At 36.2% G+C, this 22738-nt stretch overlaps 1 pseudogene; it reads left to right on the top strand.

Moving 5' to 3' along the window:
• The window catches only part of LOC121408663, a 43343-nt pseudogene extending 21103 nt beyond the window's left edge, over nt 1–22240 (top strand).
• The last annotated feature ends 498 nt before the right edge of the window (nt 22241–22738 follow it).

Genomic DNA, 22738 nt, shown 5'->3' with positions numbered 1-22738 from the left:
ATGTATGGTCAATGAACTTTGGCCATGTTGGGGTTTTTTGTTGAATAACCATCATATCTCTGTAAGTTTATTGGTCTCGTTCATAAAAAGTGGACATAAGAGTAACCATATATCACTGAACATCTTGTGCGAGTTAGAGTAGTATTCAAAGTCAGCACTGCTGCTATATTGAACCGCGTGATGCAGGTGAGACGGCCAGAGGCATTCCACTTGTTTGTCCATCTGATTCAAATTTTTCTCTTTTCTAACTTCATCACTTCACAATGTGCTCAAGCTATGATAATTTGAGAAGTTTAAAACTTTTCATATGAAATAAGGCAATTAATTTCAAGAAATTATGTAGGGAATGAGACGTGCATTGCCCTTGTTCATTTGGAGCACATTTGCATTTTTTTTATTATCTGATCAGGGAATTATGATCCGATGTCATGTAGGATATGGCACATTTTAAAGGACAAGTCCACCCCAACAAAAAGTTGATTTGAATAAAAAGAGAAAAATTAAAAAAACGTAACACAGAAAATTTCATCAAAATCGGATGTAAAGTAAGAAAGTTATGAAATTATTAAAATTTTGCTTAATTTCACAAAACAGTTATATGCACATCCTGCCGGTATGCAAATGAGGAGACTGATGACGTCATCCACTTACTATTTCTTTTGTATTTTATTATATAGAATAGGGAATATCCTATTTTTCTCCTCCTTGTCAAGTGAAACAACAATTAATTCCTCCCTGAACATGTGGAATGAGCATTGTTTAATATTATGATTCAGTCAAGTTGGTCCTTATTGTCAAATCTATAAGAAATGAAATATTGTCTAATTCAAACAATGAAAAACAAAAGAAATAGTGAGTGATGGACATCATGGACTGTCTCATTTGAGTTGTACATATCACTGTTTTGTGAAAAATAAGCAAAACTTTGAAATGTCATAACTTTCTTATTTTACATCCGATTTTGATGAAATTTTCAGCATTTTGCTAGTTTGATTTTTGTCTATCTATTAAAATCACCATTTTTGTGGGGTGGACTTGACCTTTAAAACATTCTATAAACAATTACCCCTGCAGTGTCACCTACACTTTAGGGTAGCCATTGTAAACACTAATGCAACATAGCAACTGGTTGTTAGTGGGATAGTAACATCAATCCTATTTTTAGAGTGAAGACTTTTTTTTGAAAAAGGGGGATTAGTCACAGATTAAAGAGAGATTTAGAATGGTGTGATTCATATCCCTGGTTCCATGGCATTCACAAACGGTATTCAGGAAATACTATGAAACCAAATTGAACCAAACTAAAGTGAAGTATTACGTCTCCTTTACAGACCAAACCAGTACAATGTCAATTTGAAATGATGCACATGTGGGTTTTTTTTTGTGGGGGGGGTGGTATACAATATTCTATTCTGCAGTTGTAAATTACATTTTTCTTTTGATTTGTTGTCTAATAATGTAGTATATGAAGTATTGACTGATTTGTTCAATTATGTTAGTGTCTCTTAGTTGTTTTTGTTCCATAAGGGTCTATAAAACTCAAAGTCAAAACTATTGCTTTATATAATAATCTGCATGTAGAATTTAAAGGAGAGGAGGGGGGGGTGTAATGTTTCTAACTACATGTACCTGTATGCCTAAAGTACATATACCAAAGTGACATTATCAACAATGACCATGTATACAACCAACTGTGTGTGTTCTACTTTGACATGTAGCATCAGGTAATATAAGTTATGCAGCTGTTTACTCTTTAGTTCTGTATTTCAACCAGCCCTACTGTGCCAACAGCAGGATAAAAACCTCTTTACAGTAGATAGGATTTCCAATTATAGTGTTGTCAAAGTGATCATGTGGGCGTCGGGGGATAGAAACAAAATATTGGGTTGGCTGTCTCTTTTCAAGCTGCACTATCGATTCAGGGATACCAGTTGCTGATCTTTTGTGCTTGTTTTCAAATTCATGATCACACCACGCTCCTTTTTTATTATCTGTTCCTTTTGCAGGAATTAGTTATATTTATTTTTGGCACAGGAAAAATTCTTTAGAATGCATTTCTATGAATGCACAAATGGGGACAATTTTCTTAAAAGCACAAAAAATATCCAAGGCTACAAAAGGGCACTAAGGCCAATCATTAATTTGATGGCTCTTCTTTTATTATTCTCTTGGAGTAGCCTATATTTGATGATTTTTTAAAAACCCATTTAGTAAGCCCTAGATTTTGAGACAATATCATAGTACATTAAAATGTCATACATGTATCAATTATAATCAGTCTCAGAAAACAGTTACAAGTAATTTACACATCATTATAGAGTACTGAAGTGTGATGTCATCCATTTTAACTTTTTTCATTTCACCATTTTTTATACCATATTTGGTAGAGCATGATGAAGGACCCCCACAACCCAAATATAGTTGGAATCTGTCCCTGGGGCCCCAAGATATGACCTCATGAATACATAATTAGCCCCACTGAAGTCAAATGTATTATTGGCCTGATTCTAAAAGTTCTAGGCCAATAATACATTAGGTGGTTTCAAACCGCCTCGATCACAAGAATCCCCGTTAAATTACGAGAACTTTTTAAGGCTAAAAAATACCCGTTAATTATTCCTGCATTCACACCGCCCCGAAACACATCCTTCGGGATAAGTTCCCGAAGTTACGAGCATGCGCAGTGTGATCTGATAAGCAGGCAAGGCGGGAGATTCAAAATCACTAGCCCAGCAGCCACCCACGCCGCCGCGCCCAACGACACGCTGGGATAAAAGTTCCCGTAATTTGCTTTCACATCGCCAAAATACCTGCGACCTTGGAAAAATCCCCACGAAAGTTCTCGTAATTTCACCAAGTACCTACTATTTAGCGGGTATTTTCTTTCGGGGATATTACGCGTAGTTTGCTTTCACATTACCAAAATACCTGGTATTTTCTGATCGGGGTAAATTTCCCGATCAGAGAATACCTGGAACTGGCGAACTTCGAGGCGGTCTGAAACCACCTATTGACTTCATTGGGGCTAATGAGGTCATATCTCAGGCCCCCATGGACCGATTCTCACCAAATTTGGTTTGTGTTTTTCATCATGCTCTACCAGAAAATGGTCTAAAAAATGCTGGAATGCAAAAAAGTTTTTTTGTGATTTCATCACTTCGGTACTCTATAGTTGGCTATTAGTTTTTGTTTGTTTGAGGAGCTGGATCCGAGAGAGATGCTACATGTACTTGTAAATCAAGGCTTTAACATCTCAAGAAATAGTTAAATTTTGTGGTGGTATTTGTATACCCGCTACATGTACATGTATGTATGCTTTCTTGATCCTCCTAAATTTGTGCGATCATGTACACTGTATGTTCATCAATTCAAGTGGTGAACAATAATTATATCAAGGAAATGATAAGTCATGATAAACCTACATAATGTAACATTGTTTTCAGTGTTGTCGTTCCTGGTTGTAATCAACGGATAAATGCTCAATTTGTAGGCATGGAAGTTTTTACAGATGGGGCCTGTTGCATATCATGGTAACTTTATCATCCAAGGCTAACTTCCATGGAATCTTTTATGTTCATTAGCTGATGAGCATCGCTACTATGGTATTTTCAAGTTACCATGGACGAAATGCTGTACATGTCATGCAACAGGGACACTCTCTTGTGTTGTATTTCAGTCCCAATCATGATTATGCTCCTTGTTGATCAGCCCTGCTATGAGAAAGCTTCATGTAAGTGTAGTTAATCATGTTTTGTGATCAATATAACCACTTCACCATATTTTCCTTTTATTCCAGGGGGTAGATCCCAAAGATACACTGGACATCGAGGCCCAGAAGTCTCGGGCTAGACTGAGTAGAGTTGGTCCCCTGGCCCAGAGAAGGCCTAAGACAAAACGTTCTTCAGGAGGGGATGAAGACGGATCTAAATGGATGTTCGTTGATTCAACAGGTGGGTCTTTATCATGACGAAAACCTCTGTTTGAGAACACTATACCCCAGTTTTTCCATGGACCTACTCCATGGTTTTTCTCAATCAATTACTGCCCCAAGTAAGTATCAAAACACCTGTTTCTTGACCTCGGTCCGAAGATAACATACATGTAATAGCCCGAGCGCGGTCCCCGGCAAAGCATGCCTCCATTTTTTATTCACTTACTTTCCTTATTTCGAGGTCGATTTTCTTTGTTCGAAATTGAAAATGGACTAACATTGAATTTCTGAATACAATATGCCTTTGAAAACGTGATTAAATATCGAATACAATAATTTCATTCCGAAGGTCCTACTGCAGGCAGAGAAGTCTTACGTAATAGCACAGCTGTTGTTTATCATTTCGTCCCTGGCCCAACGCTCATAATCTGGCCTGTGGAGACAGCGGGGATTACCTGGCCAAGCGGGGTTCATCAGGCGGGTGTTTCATAAAGCTGTTCGTAAGTTAAGAGCGACTGGTAATCCTGTCTTGCGGTAAATGGTACACACCATTGGCGATGATCACCAGTCGTTTTTAAAGTTGCTCTTAACTTACGAACAGCTTTATGAAACGGCCCCATGATCTCAAACACAATTTTGGGTCTAATACCGCAGTTTGCAGTCTGAACTACGGTCTTTCTCCAAACGGGGGTTTGACGTAATGTTCAAAGTCAGGCGCAGTGCTAGGATATTTTGATGGGGGGGCTAGACAGCTGGAATCATAGGTTTAATCATTTGTTTTTCCTCGATTGAATTATAGGGCTTTTATAGAGTTGCACTTCCCAGACCACTTTTTTTATATCCTTGTTTCTTCTTTTCCCTTTTCTTTTCTTAAGTTTTCACCATTTGAAGTCTGGTGGTCTTCCTCAATTCCCCCTCAGCTCTGCCTCCTCTTTACAGTGATTTGTTATCTTTTGATTTTAATCAAGACAAACATTATGAAAGAATTTTTTTTCATTTTTAGAGACTGAGTGTACAGAATGTACCTTAAATAAGGGTTGAATCTGTAAAATCTATTTACAGCAACTAGAGACGGATGTCATTATGTTGCATCCTGTAGAAATATTTTCGGAATTTCATCCCAAATGAAATTCATTTTTGTCTCGCCTGCAAAGCAGAGCGAGAATATAAACTCTCAGAGGCGCTCCTCTTGTTTATTTTATTAATGTGTTTTTACTCTTTGGTAATATTTGGGCAATTCCATAAAATGATCAACCTTTTTATACTGACCTCCATTTTTCTCAAGCTTTACTTCACTTCATAAACTGACCAAGTCATGGTCCTTTGAGTACATTATAGACTGTCAAAAGAACAAGAAATCAGAGACAGAAAATTTCATGAAGGTCCCACATAAAGGGGGTCGGACGTACATGTATTATTTTTGAAAATTGATTTAATATCTGTTTCACTATCATCTGTCATCAAAATGTATACCTTTTGTATCACACATGTAACATTCTATGTCAAGTTATGTATATTAATTGCAAATGCAGCAAAAGAAATAAAATAAATACCTTTGCTGAAGTGTGATGTCTTTGGCATTGCAAATTGACTCATCTCTTTCATTTTCTACTTGCGTTTGACAGAACCTAGACCGCATAGATTAAGTATAGATGAAGAGGAGGAAGAGAAGGTAGAGGTAAAGACCCCGGTCAAGGCACCTGCTCCTCAACCGGCCCAGTAGACCCGGTGTGAAGAAACCTCCAGGAGGGATAGGACTAGGTCCCATGGTGCTTCCAGGTCTTGGATCAGTTCTCGGGGGTTCCAAGCTTAAAGTAAGCAAATTTTGATTGGTCAGGGGAAAGAGGTACATGTAGCATATGGGAATTCATATCTGGCCTTCGTAGATTACTTTACGTATTGGTATGGCCCATATACTGTTAATTATGTACTTGTACTTTTCTTTTGCTTCAAGTTCATGTATACGGTAGTGCACAACATGCTCCATCCGGCTTACGGATATTGATGGTCTTATTTGAGATGAATGGATATCTGACCAAATTGGTCAAATTGTGGTTGATTACAAAAGTATAGATTGCATGTGTTCTTGATACAGTTCACATATTGATTAATATCCAGTCAAATTTTCTTTTTGTCTATTTATCTTGTGGTGAATTCTAGAAAACACCAACCAGTACACCAAACAAGACCTTCCAGAAGTCTATAGAAGAATCCAAAGTGACTGCCTCCAAATCGGAAACAACGAGGACAACGCCTCTATCATCTCTGAAGAAAACACCTCCCCCTGCTGCATCAAAGGCTCCTCCCCCTGCAGCCACTAAACCCCTCCATAGTAAACCTAAACCACTGGCTAAGCCACGCCCAGTATCACAGGCCATGCCCACAAAAGAACCTGCTCAGGTATTAAGAAGCATTCACTTAAGGTTTTGAAGAATGTATAATATTGAAAGTGTGCTCTTTATGACATCTTACAATATGACAGAATTAGAGCCTCAAAGTAATAGTTGTCAAACAGATTCTATGCTTAACTGGAAAGGGGTGTTGTGACAGCTGGTAATGGGTTCAGTTATTTATTGGAAGACTTTCAAACAACAAAATTTCAATGGACAATATAATGGTGCAGGTAAATACTTGATCCCAGCACTAGGTTTAACCCCCGATAACAAAACTGCAGTTGCTAGTAGTTTGTTACAGATGCAAATGGTTCAGGATAAACTGGTTGTTTTCAATTCAATTAAGTTTATACATTTCCAGTAATAAAGAAGATAACGCAATTGCAATGGACACCAAAATGTATAAAACTTCCGGTAGAAATGTTTACTATAACCCTTATGCAACAACATTAGATATTTGTTTCTTCCTGCTTGATATTATGAAAGTGTGATAAAATGTCATATAATGTCGTAGAATGTGAGATTTGGGCCATCATGTAGTGCTTGTTCAGATAATCATATGATATAAATGTTTGGTTCTGTGTATTTGTAGCCTGCGTGGTTAAAGGAACTTAAGTCCAAACCAAAGCCAGAAGTGAAGGAAACGTCGAAAGAGGAAGAGAAACCCAACTCAGATATTCTCCATCCTAAGACGACATCTTCGGAGACCACACCCAAAACACCATCCTGGATGGCAAACAGCAAAACAAAGAAACTGCCTCCCATTCCGTAAGTCTAGTTCTTTATCGTATAACTAGTCTATTCATTGAATTCATTGGTTAGAGTGTGAAAATGATAAATTTATTTGTTGTCCAACATATAGAGGTATTGTGGCTCAGGGGATAAATCTCCAGACTTTGAACTACAACTACAAGGTCCTGGGTTCAAATCCCACCGCAGCAGTCGCGTCCTTTGGCAAGGTATTTATCTGCATTTGCCACTCTTCACCCAGGTGTAGTAAAGGGGTACCTGGTAGGAAGGAATTTTTTTAAAGCTTGAGCCGTGCTAAAGCCGGGTAATAGTATGCAGCCCTTAGAAACATTTGTATAAAGCACTATATAAATGTTGCATATTATTATTTATTGTTCAGTGAGAAAAGTTAAGAAGAAGATTGAATAATGGAGGTTCTAGTCTAGAATAATGTCAGGTTGTGGATGTGTAATCCCAAGGATTCTCTGAATGAATGTGAATGATCTCTGTGATTATATAGGTCATGCATAGATGGTTAATTATATGTGATCCTGTTAAATATCACTTTGAGCTTATATCCACTGAGTCTACTATTGATGTTCTAATTCTTAGATCATCTGATAACGTCATGGCGAAAGCCAATTTGGCATCTATCAGAATTGGCCCTTTTGTTGTTTGGTCCAACCATCACGTGGTCTTGCTGTCTAATGCCCTGATGGTCTAATTTCTACTTCGTCTAATTGACTTTTTTCTCTCTTTCTCAAATGAAAATTTGGTTCATAAACAGTTAATCCAACCATATAAAATAAGCGTAAGATCAGTTTATTTCCACTTGGTCTAATGCTAAATTGTCCTATTACCATCTCATCTACCATCATTTAGTCTACCATTAGTTTGTTCACTATCCACATGGTCTAATTGTCATTTCGTCTAATAACCAGTTGATCCAATAACCATTTAGTCCATATACTATTTGGTCTAAATTGACTAAGTGTTAATTTGGTCAAAATGAATTAAAAGAAAATGGGTATTAGACCAACTGGTTATGAGGTGAAATGGTATAGACAAACTGGTAATTAGACCAAGTAGCTGTTAGATGAAATGTTGATGGACAGAATGGTATTAGACTAAATGAAGGTAGACCATGTGATGAGTGGACGAGCTGGCAATAGACCAATCAACAGTTTACCGTTAGATTAAGTGGATATTAGACAAGACAGTAAATGGGCTAAGTGGAAATTTAACCAATGGTTAGTAGACAACTGATCATCAGTGAACTAGGCTTAGACTGTGTGGGATCATGAGACCAAATGGAAAGTAGATGAAATTTGATAGCTCGATCAATTAATTGTATTTTAGGCATATTCATTTATATTATCAAATGTAATAAAATGAAAAAATCGTCAGATATAATAATTTGGTTTTCATGATGTTGAATCGTAGGTCTTCATCTAGTACACCCAAGCAAGAAGCAGAAACCTCAACACCAAATGTACCTCCGTGGAAGCAAGAATTAATGAAGAAGAAGAAACCGCCAGCACCCTCACCACCAAGCAGTGAGTCTTGAATGTCCCATGGGGCATGTTTCACAAAGCTGTTCATAAAGTTACACAGGACTTTGCAAATGAATGTAAAGTTACATATGACTTTACAAACAAATGAATGAATGTAGAACATGGTTTTGGTTGTGAATAATAATAATTTGCCGTGTGATGTTCACCGACTGTATAATCAGATGCAAGTATTTTCAGTAGCTTATAAAATTTGTCTGTGAAAATCACTGCCAAAGCTTAATTCCCTCCAGCCATAGCTGCTATGTAATTTTCTGAGATTAAAATTCTTGATGTGAACAGTAGTTGTCTAAACTTTATTAGGGTCTTAGGAAATGCAAACAAATTGTGTTGCACATATTGTTTTATTCGTTTGGTACAAAATATGTTTTTTTAAAGTCATGTATAAATTGCAAACAGCTTCTTTACTTGTAGAAAATGAATATTATATTGCAATTGATTCATGCTCATGGGTGAAATTAATACAAAGTGATTTGGATATCAATTAATTCACACCTTTTTTATCTAAACTAACCATTCTTATTGACAGTGATACTTTAAATGTACTTCCTTGTATAGTGAAGACAGGAGCCTTCAATAAGCCTCAAACTATTACGATTTGAAACATGATCCTATGGTAGGGTTTCGTGGCATGTTCAGATGAATTGATATTGTGCAGCCCTCTGTATTCAATTATACAGTATTATTTTTGGCACAAATCTGTAAGTGTGAATGAGCTCGCTGAGGGAATTACAAAAAACATGCAATTTTGTGGATGCATTCAAATTGTTAAGAGAAAACATTGAGAGAGAACATTTGGAAAGGAGTAAATTTTTCTAATGTACTGTATATTGGTACTGTAAAAAGTACATTTTAAAATAAATGAAATTGCTTCCCTATCATTTTTCTTTCTTTAATTTCCTATTTCATTGCCTTATAATTATGTTATGAAAGACGAACAGTCCATATTGATATTATTTTCTTGAATTTTTCGTATAAAGTGAATGAAAGTATAATAAAATTGCAAAATTAAGCTCACTGTATATTTCCCATCGTGAAGAAAATTAAGTAATGTTATGTACACTTAATATATTTTTTAGGAAATAATAAAGCAAATTTATGTAGAAAATATAGAGCAAATTTACATAATGTAACTCAAACTGTTAATCATTAGATACTTGCTATGTTTGGACTCAGATGTGAATAATCCACCAAACAATAGTTATATTGCAATAGTGAATGAAAGGGAGATAAGATAACAGAATGAAAACCCTTTTTATCCAATTTCTATGGAAACTGAGTGTTTGCCATGTGAAAATTATGGACATTGCTAATTGAGAACTCAACCAGGTTTAATACAGGCTGTTTATGAGTGTTCCCAGTCTACATAGTCTATCTTAATCATGTATGAATGCAGCCCTCTCAAATCCTAGGATTCCTAATCACATTTAGTGTCTGAGGAAGTATCGCATTATGGATATAAAGAGCCCTTTCGTTCTCTTCATTATTAATTACTGTCAATTGTTTGGTTCATTAATGGTTATATCCTGTTATGGGAATCTCAGTGATATTAGGTAGGTTTCTTAAAGTTGTAGTTCAGAAATGTTGACCCTGTTTACTTCCGTTCATTGTGAGGTCTATTTTACCTACATACATTCACAAGCGTGGCGAGGTGATATTTGCTTGTGCAACAATTGCTCCTAGAAACCAAGCGTTATATATTTTTTTATTTTTTTTATTTTTTTATTTTTTTACTAAATTCACATTCTTCTATTGCGTTTTTTTTTCTTAATGATAGTTTTTGCCTCTTTATTTTTAGGGTATATCCATGAAAACATACTTGACAGGTACAACACTTACTCATTTTTACTAAAATGACTCTTTATTTTATTTTGACATTTTTTTTGTCATGCAACCAATTTGTCCAAGCAATTTCCTCATTTTTTTTCAAGGAGACTAAAGTATATTGATCTATGTAAGAAATGATTTTTAAAGCTCAAAATTATTTTTAAAATACTTTTCTTGTAACAGAGGTTTCCCTTTAATCCTTAATCTTTCTATCTCACTTTGTAGATGTGAACAAGTCAACAGTCAAGTCTCAAAACCTGCCAAAGTCACCTACCAAAACTCCACCAGCTAAAACTCCAGCAAAGCCCCCCATTGCCAGAAAACCAGGCCTCGCTGTAAAACAAGATGAGATCGTGGATAAGGGCTTTCCAAAACCATCCAATGAGGTTAGCACAGATAAGGTCTCTGCCAAGCCAACACAGAAGCCTAGTTCAGACAAGAGCTCAGTGCTTAAGAGAGAAGATGAAGGGAGGGACGAGATGGACTCCAAGAAAATCAAACTTTCTCAGGTTTGCATTAATTTCCTGTGTAATTTACAGACCCAAACTAGTAGTTATCATCTTTTGGCTAATTTTGCATGTTTAGTGTCACTCAGATTTCCACTTCTCTTTGTTGCCTTTGCTTCAAATTAAAAACAACACCATGGTCCTTTAGTTAGTAATCATGTGAATAGTTATGATTTATTGTTTCCAATGAAGGGTAAAAAAAAGGTTGCTGAGTGGGTGAAAAAACAAATATAAGGCGACTTTGTTTTCAAAAGAATGTTTTGTCTGAGGTGCATGTTGGTCTGCACTTTGACACTTGAAATCATTTTTAAGATATTGTTCTGAGTTGATGAATGTTCAAACTTCCACATAGTGAGTTTTTAAATAATGGTAGTTGTAGCAGCTATGACAAATTGACAATTATACTAGATTTAACATTGCATAACACTGCAATAGTTTTTCAGAAGTGGCCAAGCGTTTGCAGTAATTTAGCATTACATTGGTTTAGGAGTGTAGATAGATGTTACTTGCTCTTCATATCAAAGAATGAATTCTTGGAAAATCCCATTTCACCTCACCTTGGGTTTCGTGAAGAACAATACAGAGGTATTATCAGGGCTTATAATGGGTGTATCTGATGATCATTGCATTGCTATTTAGATTTAGTATTGTTGTTTGTGTGTTTCAGAGTATGGATTCTTCACCAGATGAGGAAAAGATGGAAGTGACACAGGAGGTGACAACAGAAGAAACTCCGAAGCAAAGGCTGGAGGATAGCGAGGAGAAGGATGACTGCCACGGAAAAGATGTCGAGATGAAACCAGAAGAAGAAGAGAGGGAGAAAGAAAAAGAAGAGGAGAAGGAGGAGGAAAAAGAGGAAGAGGTGAAAGTAGCAAAAACTGAAGAAAAGAAAATTATTATTTTAACCAAGGATGAAAATTCTGAGACAGAAGAAAGCAAACCATTAAAACCCAAAGAGCATAACGAAACCATAGTTACAATGAATGGCAACAGTAAAGATACTGTTAAAGAAAAGCAGGATGAGGAGGAAAATAGGAAGGGAGGGGTAAATGTAGAAAGGAAGAAAGATGAGAAAAATGTCAAGAAACCTGCTGTCATCATTCCAAAACCAAAAACAGATAAACCAAAAATTGAAAAGGAAGGTACAAGCCCAGTGAAATCTGCTCTGAAAACAGACTCTAAGAAAGAAGAGCTAAAAGAGGAGAAAACGCCAGAGAAGAAGGTCACCATTGTGACGAATTCCGATAGCAAGGTGGAAAGTACCAAGAAAATAGAACAAAAGAAGGTGACTATCGAGACCAAGACTGAGGATAAGAACAGTGATGACTCAAGCATGCCCAAGTGGAAGCGGGAAGCACGGGAGAGGATGCAGAAGCGAAAGATGTCCGGAGGCAGCATTGTTGTGAGTCTCTGACTATACCTTGGCACGGTGTTCTGTGGTTCTTCTATCTCCCTTTGCACCTTGACCCCTCTGTCATTATTTTTCCATACCACCTTTGCTGTTGTGGAACTCTCTGTTTCCTTGTGATCGGTCTACCTTTATGGATTGATTCTATGACATGTGCTCTGATGACAATTGCTCCCTAGGAATATCAACACATCTGCAAAATTTACCAAATGTAAAACTTACCTTCAGACCTTACACTAGCTTCTGATCATTATCCTCAATAATATTTTTGAATCGAAAACCCCACTTCTTGTCTTGGGGAAATAAATACTGGAGTAATTGTCAAAGGAGTGAGTGTCACTTCATCCCTTTTTTGCCTCCAGACTTGCATGTCTTTGCACTGTATTGGTTGCTTGTGCTACTGTGCTAGTCTGTCTGTCGAAATCTTTGCCTTCTTGATTTTATGATTATGTCCAATCCTTGTCGTCTCCCCTCTTTCCCTCACTCTCTATCTGTTCCTCCCTCTTTCTCTGTCTTCCACTCATGTTCCCTCACATCTCCTCCACTGCCTCTCGCTCTCTCTCTCATTGTGTGTCTAAATAGTTATGTATGTTACTCTCTGCCATTACATCATTGATTACATTTCTTCATGTGTCTTCAGCCTATTTGCTGTGCCCTATCCTATCTTCCAAGTTGATCTTCAGTTGCAATAATCCTGTCTGCAAACTTATATAGCACATTCTTTCTGTCCATAATATTTCTCTCTCTCTACCTCCATCATGTTTTCTAGTGGCGTCTTTCCTTTCCCAACAGTCATAAGCATAATGGTATCACAGCCATCTGTATATGTTTGCCTCATTTGCATGCAGTGGTCTATTAGGGGAAGTTGGTGCTTGGGGCATGGGCAAACATCCTCCTCCCCCCTCCTTCAACATGGGGATGGTGGAGCAATCGCTGGATTTGCCCTTCTTTCAACCGACGATGCATATTGTCTTTGGTTGTTCATGTTTACTGTTCACTGTTGATGGGAGTGTTGGGGGGCGGGTGCTAGAGAACCCTGAATAAATTTTCATTAATCTTGTATTTTTTAAAGTAATTGCATTGGATTTTCGATATCATCCTATTTTAGATGGCAGATCTATGACAGAATTATTCAATTTTTTTCCTTATTTCTGATTACTCACTTGCTTCACTCACCCGCAATTTGCAGGGATATTGCACTGTATTACATGTAATAAAAGATCCAGCAAATATTTTGGTTTTATTTAATGCAGTCTGTGCTCTACAGTTACAAACATGTATTTTGAAATAATTTGCTGATTTGCCTTTTTTTACCCCTAAAAGTGGCACCCCCTCATGCCCCTCTTCAATTTACCGCTGTTTGCATGTGAGATTGTTTTTTTTTTTGCATTTTGCTTGCATTTTTCATGCATTCTCCCTTCTAATTGTTAGTTTTTACGATGAGGACAATGAAGAATAGAGTGTAGAAATGTGATGTCACAGTCATTTATACCCGTTGTAACTCGGCCTGGACCGTTAAAAAAAACAACCAAATAATAATAATAATAATAGGTTCATTTATATAGCGCAGCTACTATGTGCATATACTCTACTGCGCTTTGATAATTGGTATCATATTATTACCCCGGCTGTAGCTGAGCCGCCATATTAATAGGCGCTAAAGCGTTCAAGGAAAAATCCTACCGGGTACCCATTCACCTCACCTGGGACGAGTGCAGCACAATGTGGATAAATTTCTTGCTGAAGGAAATTACGCCATGGCTGGCGCACAGTGTCTCAGATGGGTTACTAACAATCAGTGCTAATGCACTACTACATGTCTTGTGCAAGGATTACTTGTTTGGCCACTGTGCTGTAAAAGATAGTGACTTCATCACCTCCACACTCTATTCTGATCACAACATGTAATGCATGTCATTTTCAATTCTCTTAATTTGTAATAAACCTTGGTCTTTTGCCTGAGAAACTTTCCACTTTTCCTTTAAAAAAACCTGGTGTGCCTGTTTTGCCTCCTCGGTCCATTTGTTGTCCATTCGTGTGTAAATCCTCTTTGCATGTTTGCATACAGCTCAAAGTAGGTTTCTATAATATCAATGCCTTTTCTATCAGTCATGTACTTTGCTACCAGCTTTATATGTCGATTCTACGGTATTAGTGGACATACTTTTTCTCTTTTCTTTGACTCATTTGACATTCTATTGTGTGCCAAATCTTGGATATCACCATTTCAAGTGTGGATTTTCAGGCTAATGTCTACATTTCCCCTTGCCCTTTTTCTTGGTCATCCACAAGTTTGTCAAACTTCTGCACATCATGTGTTGTGTATGGGATATGTCTTTTTATACTCTTGTTGGTTATTTTCCTGGTATTTCTTCAATATTCTGTGGATCACACATCAATATCATCACACTCCCTCAAGATGAAGTTCTGTTGTTTTTCATGATATAAATTGCATAATCACATGTTTGTTGAAATAGTGCACCTTTATGTTTGTTATAGTAAATTACTCTTTTCTTTTCCTCCATTTACTATTCATTTTCTTTGTTCTGCACTGGGCATTTGGTTTCTTATCATTTTGTCTCCATCTTCTGGTAAAGTTTTATCATCTCTTCAATTTGCATTTTGCTTTCATATGCACTGTTGTCTTGCGCAAAAAAAATGGTAGTGAAGTTGGTTTACAACAAAAGCTGTTATTTTTGTCACTTTCAGTTTCAAAATGTTGAATAAGCTTGCACTTTTGGAAAATATATCCAGAACTGGCTAGCATTCTAAAACCCTCTCTAAAATTTTTCTAATCCTGGATATTAAATTTGAAATGAATAAAACTATTAGATTGTAGAGCAAATGAAGCAATGCTAGCTAGTAATGTATCAACAACTGCATTCATTGTATGATACAGACTGTATGCCATCAACATTTTCATTAGCTTATGCAAGATTAAAGTTGTGTTAAGTAGTTTCATGTTGTTCTTGATAGTTTTTATTTTGCTCAAAATCAAGTGATAGTTTGCTTTCCAAATGTTCTGTTACTTTGTACAATGAAATTACATTGGGTTGAAAATCAAAAGCTAAACATTGCTTTGAAGCTATTGCAAATCATTGCAGAAATTTTTGCTTTTATTTGATTTGAAGTCAGTCGTATGTACCAATGCACAGTACTGCCATATAATATTTTTGATGTTTCCTGTGATGCTCAGTATATAGTTTGCATTTCATTGTTGTGGTAAAGATCTGATTTTTTTTATGTCCATGTGAGTTTTATTCTGTTGCTCAATCTTTCATATCATTATTGTATTTGTTTGATTGAATTTGGTCCTTTCTGATTTGTTAGATATATGTAATATCAAATTTAAATTGTTGCATTGCTCTGAATTCAAGAACATAATATTCAAAGATAGATATGAAAAGACAATTAAAAAAAACTGATGGAACTTCCTAGTGGAATATTCAACAGTGCACATTTTATACAGCACAATAAGTATGCAAAGATAGGATCAGCACTATTCAGGTTATTTTTGCCAACGAATTCAGTGAGATGTGTCTAAGATCTTCAGGAAAATTAAGTATCACAACTGGTTTGTACTCTGCTTGGCCTAAAAAAAAATCATCTTGTGGAAAATTCTTCTTTACAGTAATTAACTAAGTAAATAATTTCTTATTTTAAACATAGATATGAATATTTGTTTACACATTTTAAAATGTTTATTCTTGATTTTTGTTCTTTGGGGTATGTAGTGTGAATGAATTTCATGATAAAGGCTTATGTAGAATTTTCAAAATTCATTATACAACAATATGTCTCATTCATGTACGAGTATAGAAAAGTGCATTGTTCTTATTGTGACATTTAATCTTTGACCCTTTGCAGCCCTTGAGGTCACCCAAAGAAACAATAGAGACCACTAACAACAACACTCCACAATGGAAGAAAGACCTGGTAGAAAAGAGGAAACTGTATCCTAGGATGCCCTCTCTAGACAGCGAAGAAAAGGGGACTGTAGAGTCACAGAAATCAGAGAAGGTTCTCAAGAGACACACAATAGCAGCAGGTAAGTTGATTAACAAAATATATTGAAAGATTATTAATATTGATAATAAATTCTTCCATGAATGTATGCAGGATCTGTACCTCAGTTATTAACTAATCTTCCAGTGGGCCCTGCAGTTTTGGAAGAAGGAAAATGTCCCATTTGTAAAAGGTATTTGGGATTCCTCAGTCTAGGATGGAATCCACGACGTCTAAATCATGAGGCGATCATACTACCACTCCTCTACCATTGTTATGTGTCTCTGAGCATACCTTGGCTTGTGGTCAGTGGTTCTATTCTTTAATAATGATACAGTGCATCCCACAAAAAAGGAAACCCGTTTTCAGAGATAAATTTCACAATTATTAAATATGTATTCATTATAAATTAGGCATGTCTGGTAAGAGTGAAATCTCTTCTTTAATTTTAGATAAAAACAAAGCAAAGTGGTTTGTGCATAGCAGAATTACAAACAATAAATATTTTGGCATATCAGAAACCATTTGCGCAGAAACTCAAGTGTGAGTCTTAATACACTCTCCTTTATAGGTCAGTGGTAGAAATCTAACAAAGAATACAAAAGAAATGCTAATGACCTAACGTCGAATAAGCATAATCGTCCTATCATTATCCAATCTTGTTTCCTGCACAACCTGAGTTTGACATAAAAATTCCAAACTCTTATTGCTCATGAATGCATTTGTGTCTCAAAGTGGGTATCAAAATATATAGGAAAAACCCAATTTTTGTAATGTGACTGAAATATTTAATTGATATTAGTTTGAATGAAAAAGACCTGTGAAAAGTGTGAATCCTGGTTTTCTTTTCTCTGGGAGGCTCCATATACTATGATTGTACATCATTACTTTTTTAGAGTAAATGTTGCAATTAATATCTGTAATAATAACTTTTGTATAATCTATGAACAAACAAAATCCATTTCATAGAGGGGTTGATTGATTCATTCATTTCCTAATATATCATTATGTCAATTTGTGAACATTAAGGTATTTCTCTTCCACTGTTATTGACTTTTCATTTGGTTGATATAATACAGATGTTCCAACCATCAGCGTGCCAGTAGGTCATAAAACAGGCACTCCAACATGGAAACAAGAACTTGAAAAGAGGAACGCTCGTCTGGCCAAACATCTCGCAACCAAGGATGCAGGTAATTATTTCTCCCATCCCCGCCATCGCTTAATCTACCCCCCAATGCACCCCAGCCCAACGTTTCTGAGAAAGCCAATAAATTCAATTTCCACTCAAATTGTTGCTCTCCTTGTCTGTGCGCCCAATAGCTCTTTATTGTTGAAGAAAATGTGCCTCTTATTAAAATCTACGAATAGTCACGTCTGTTGATCTGATGCTTCGCAAGTATCTCCAGGCAAATAAACTACATGTTGGGCTATGTAATCACATTACCCAACCATTCAAGAAAACGGACCCTTTCATGCTGAAAAGTTGCACTATGTGAATAAGGTACATGTATCCCCCAATGGTGTGATGTAAGAGGTTTGAGGGGGGGGGGGTACTTTCAATTCTCAACCTTATCTTGATGTTTAAGGCACACTGATAGTCTATTGGGAGTCATAGGTTGCACATCTAATGCTGCACTCTGGGTTATAGAAGGCAATACCAGAGCTACCAACTATCAAGAAAAAAGTCATAATCTTTATGATTTTCATGTTAAATTACGCGATTATGTGTTAGACCTTAATTATTATGCTTTTGTGGTAGAGTAGGTACTGTATGTACACATTTAATACACAGTAAAACATTGCGCAGTGGCAACATTTACTTGCCTGAATGGACAAGCTAGTGCTTCACAAAAGTTATGCAGCACTCTGGATCAATATTCCTGACAACCATCCTGTAGAGTTGGCAAGTTGGCAAAACTTGGCATTTATGCGCATTCTGCATCTGTTCTATATGCTTATATTATCTCTTCTAAGAAATTCAAAATACCGTGCAGCATTTATGAAATTATCTCAGAATTATGACTTTTGAGCTTCTGGATTACTACTTTTTCTTTTAAAAGGTTGGTAGCTCTGCAACACTTGCATTTCACTCTTTTCTAGTCTTATGTCACTTGCATACCTTTCTCCTAATAACTTGATTTTTCCCATGTGTTGTTGAAAAAGCATTTTGCTCCAAGTTATGGACTGAAAAATTGGCATATAAAAGCATCTCAACTTTTCTAAAAAGCAGCTTCATCAAGTCATATAGAAAACACCGTTGATGACTTACTTTAGTAGTGAGGTGTTTATCTTTTGATTACTGATAGTTTTGTTAGGATACTGAAAAGAATATAGCTATGTTAGATATACATGGAGTGGTAACTACTTGTGATTCAGAAAACCAAGTGTTGTCTTATTTATGTAAGTAGACTCGTAAATAACATAATGTGAATGATTTTCTCCTGTTTCTTTTTTAATCTCCAACTTGTCTTCTCTTCTTGATTGTTTCTATCGGTTGAAGAAACTAAATGATTCTGCGCATCCTGTGAAAGCTAATTACCTTTGCTCTTTTCAAACTTTTCCTCCTTTCCCTTCACAACCATCCCTCTGTACACCCAACAACCATCATTGTTTGTTTTTTTTTCATATTCATTTCATTGTTTATTTGTGCTTTTATGTATTTGTTTATGTTTTTACATATTTATGAATCTTTTGATTTGGAAATCATTTATTTACGAAACCTTAATTATTGTTTACATCATTCATACTTTGTACATGTACTTATTCTCATTTCTCATGCTATGTTTTTGTATGTTCTATATCATTTCCAACGCAAAACGTGCACTACTAATCCATCTTTATTTGTGTTGATGATTCCTCACCTATGTCACATTACTGTCATTAATACTACATCTTCCATCATGACGTCATTCATTCCATCTGTTTGCAAAATAATTTTCTGTTTGATACCACACATCTGTTTCTGACCACACCCGTTCCTTGCACCCCTAATCTGCTTTCTGTTACCCTCATTCACGGACCACACCCCCTCCTATGCACCTCTCACCCACCTCCGCCGCCATTCACCCTTATCCCCAACCATCTGCACCACATAACCTCCCTCGTTAGGTCCAGGGATCAAGACTTCAATTGATGGTGTAAATCAGCAGCCAGTTCCTGAGCTCTCTAAATGGTATAAAAACTCTTTATTTAAAGACCCAGACTGGAGCTAAAAGAAAAAGAAAAGTTGAGAAATGGGAAATATATCAGCTACATAGTACAGCAATGTAAGCTTTATGCATATACACCACTTGATAACTGAGTATTTTGCTTATTAAAAGAAAAAAAAACCCCTCAAATTCATGGGTTTTGACATGTCTAGATGGCTTTATTGTGCTTTCACCAGCCTCTAGACCTGTAACGTCGTGTTGGGTTAGAAGAGTTGTGATTACCTTGGTTTGTACACAAAACTGGGTGAGTTTTCTGCTTTTCAGATTATGAATTCAATTACTTTTTTTTCAATTTGCAGAAGAATATGGCACTGAAAATTATTCAGTGCTCAAATGGATGGAAACTTAAAACTCTTCACTAGATTTTTGTGATTTGTTTGTTTGGTTTTATTGGGCCGAAATTGCTATGTCAAGAAAAGTTGTACACATAATCTGAGTGCAAATACAATTGGAACCCTGTGCCAAATAAGCCAGAAATGAAATAGCAAAAAGTAGTCAAAAGCTGTAGATTTCATCAATTCACCCTTGTAGGAAAAGATACTTATTATACATCTATGTGATATAGGTGAAGAATATAAAATGCGTAATCTGAAAAACGGGAAACCCACCAAGTTTTCTGTGTACAAACCTATGAAATAACAACGCTTCTAACACAACATGATGTCACAGGTTTTGAGGCCTGTGAGAAACACAAGAAAGTTTTCTTTTTCTTTTCAAAGCCCAATAATTGGAGCAATTCTTAAGCAAAATGCTCAACTGGTAAGCGGTGAAAATGCATAGAGCTTGCATTTCTTTATTAGATAGTTAGTTAATAATTACGTAGTTCATAAACTTGCGATCAGTAGATGATTTGTCAATTTCACTTTTGGTCCTCTCTTGGTCTTTAAGACAAATATGTTGTATCATAGAAAAGGCCTTCTGTGCATCATCAAAAAAAAAAAATATGTGTACTGTAATATCAAATCTGTGATGGTAAGCTATTGGGCAATGTTAAGCAACTAGCAAAAGATAAGAAATTATTGAAATACACTGTACATGTTTACTTCTAAAAATTGACGATATCAAGTATTTTAGGGCCAAATTTTCCTGTCTCATTTCATTTTTTTCCCCTATTAGAAAAAGAAGTGGGTGACCTTGTGCCTCACAATTCAAAAGAATGTTAATTTCATTTGATTTGTGTACTATAAATACAATAAACCATGAGAAAAGAATAACAAATTCCCATGTTACTTTTCACTCTTCCATCTTCATTCCCATCTCTTTCCCTCTTCCTGTTGACAGAGCGAGACAAGGATTAGTACAAAGCTACATGGATTCATGTCTTACACAAGAAGCGGAAGTATCCCCACGCAGGAATAATGGTTTGATCCGGTTAATGTAGCAAAGTCTTAGTGTGGCATGATCCAAGTGTAAGGTGGGGGTGTGTGGTCAAGGGAAATTGTTCATCGCTCTTAGAATATACCTTTATAATCATTGTTGCTGTTGATTGCAGTGAGCTGCTTCAAGAGTTCCATTTGAAAGACAAATATTTCAAGGAGTTGCAATCAATTTTAAGGAAATGAAATTGATTTGAATTAATAGTATTTTAAGATTGATGAACACCCATCCCAGTTGTAATGAAAGAAATGATATGGGAACCGAAAACTGCGCTGTTAACCTAGCTTTGTTAATTAAATTTCTATTGATTCATTCCTTTATTTATTCCTCACATCTTATGGACAGCTTCTTTATGTATATGTCATTAAAAGAGAAACTATTATCATAAGAAATATTGGAGGGACCAAAACAGTTCATATAATAACAATTTATCAGGAAAATATTTATGATTAAGTTAGTATGATTACTGCAAATCAACAGGAAAGTGATGAAACCTTGAGAATATAGACAAATTGCACCATTGATATCTTAATGTGCTAGTACACTGTGTTATCAAGGGTCAATGTGAAATGCAACCAGATTACCGAGTATTATTATTTTTTTACCCTTATGTGGGAGTGCAGTGTGGTTTGGTAGAAAATCATTAGGCTTGTGTTGGTGTGTAGCTTTCAGGGTTTATTTTGCTCTGGGAAAAATGAGCATTTTGTGATTATTGCTGGATACATGTTGACAGCTTGATGTGATTATTCCTTGGGTATCATCTACAATGGATAACTCGTTGCCTACTGGTACCAGATGGTCGTTGAACAAAGACTAGGGGGATTGCGGAGTTCAGTAGTCAACAAGCTAGCCCATTGCCTAGTGAAACCAGATGATGCCTGTACAAAGACAATTGAATTCTGGACTTCAGAAGTGAACCGGTTTAGTTCTGAGCTCTACTATTCCTGTGATGTATTACAAAGAAATGGTTGCATAAACAATGCATTGCCAACAGAGGATATCTGGGGGTGCAGGAGGTATCCCTTTATTAACCTTGTACATGTCATTCTATGACCTTGTATTATTGTGTATATTGTGCTAGAGATTATATTGGAATTCTTCTCATGGTCCTCCAGGGATTAGGTCAGGGTCAGAAATGTACAAATTGTGTATAGATATATTATGCATCAAGCCATTTACTTGTAGTAGAAGTCCATCTCCAGTTGAAAAGAAATGAATTTCGCCTGTTCAAATTTGTAAAGATGATTATCTTCTTCTTGGTGTCACCTGTGCCTGGGAGGCGAAAAGTGAACAATGACACTGACCCGCAGGTCTCTCCTCCCGATATAACTGATGGGGGGGGGGTGCAGGTGGACTACTACTACACCGGGGTCTCCCCCTACTCCTATATGAATAGTGCAGTGGGTTCTTAACATGCAAAGGTGGTGACTCTCCTTTACATGGGGCCTCCATTTAATGTCCAATCTGACGGACGGATATCTATACGAAATTCAATTCTTTTCTTCATGTTCCAATGCAAGAAATGAAGAAAGACAAAACAAAAATATGTTGAGGTATTATATTTCTGAAGTCAGTGTTCTGAATAATGGGTATTGTTTGTATTGTAACATTTTTCATACTGGACAGGACCATGCCCCTACTAAATAGGACCCCTGATTACATTACATTTCTTTTTTTTTCTTTCTTTCTTTTAGGGAGAGTCTGATTGTTAGGTCCAAATAGCATTTTTCTGTATTAGGTTGTTGTATTAACTGTTTTAATATTCTTCATTTATGGTGT

Source organism: Lytechinus variegatus, chromosome 2, assembly GCF_018143015.1.
Source record: "Lytechinus variegatus isolate NC3 chromosome 2, Lvar_3.0, whole genome shotgun sequence".
NCBI lineage: Eukaryota > Metazoa > Echinodermata > Echinoidea > Temnopleuroida > Toxopneustidae > Lytechinus > Lytechinus variegatus.
This window is presented reverse-complemented; position numbering and strand designations above follow the sequence as displayed.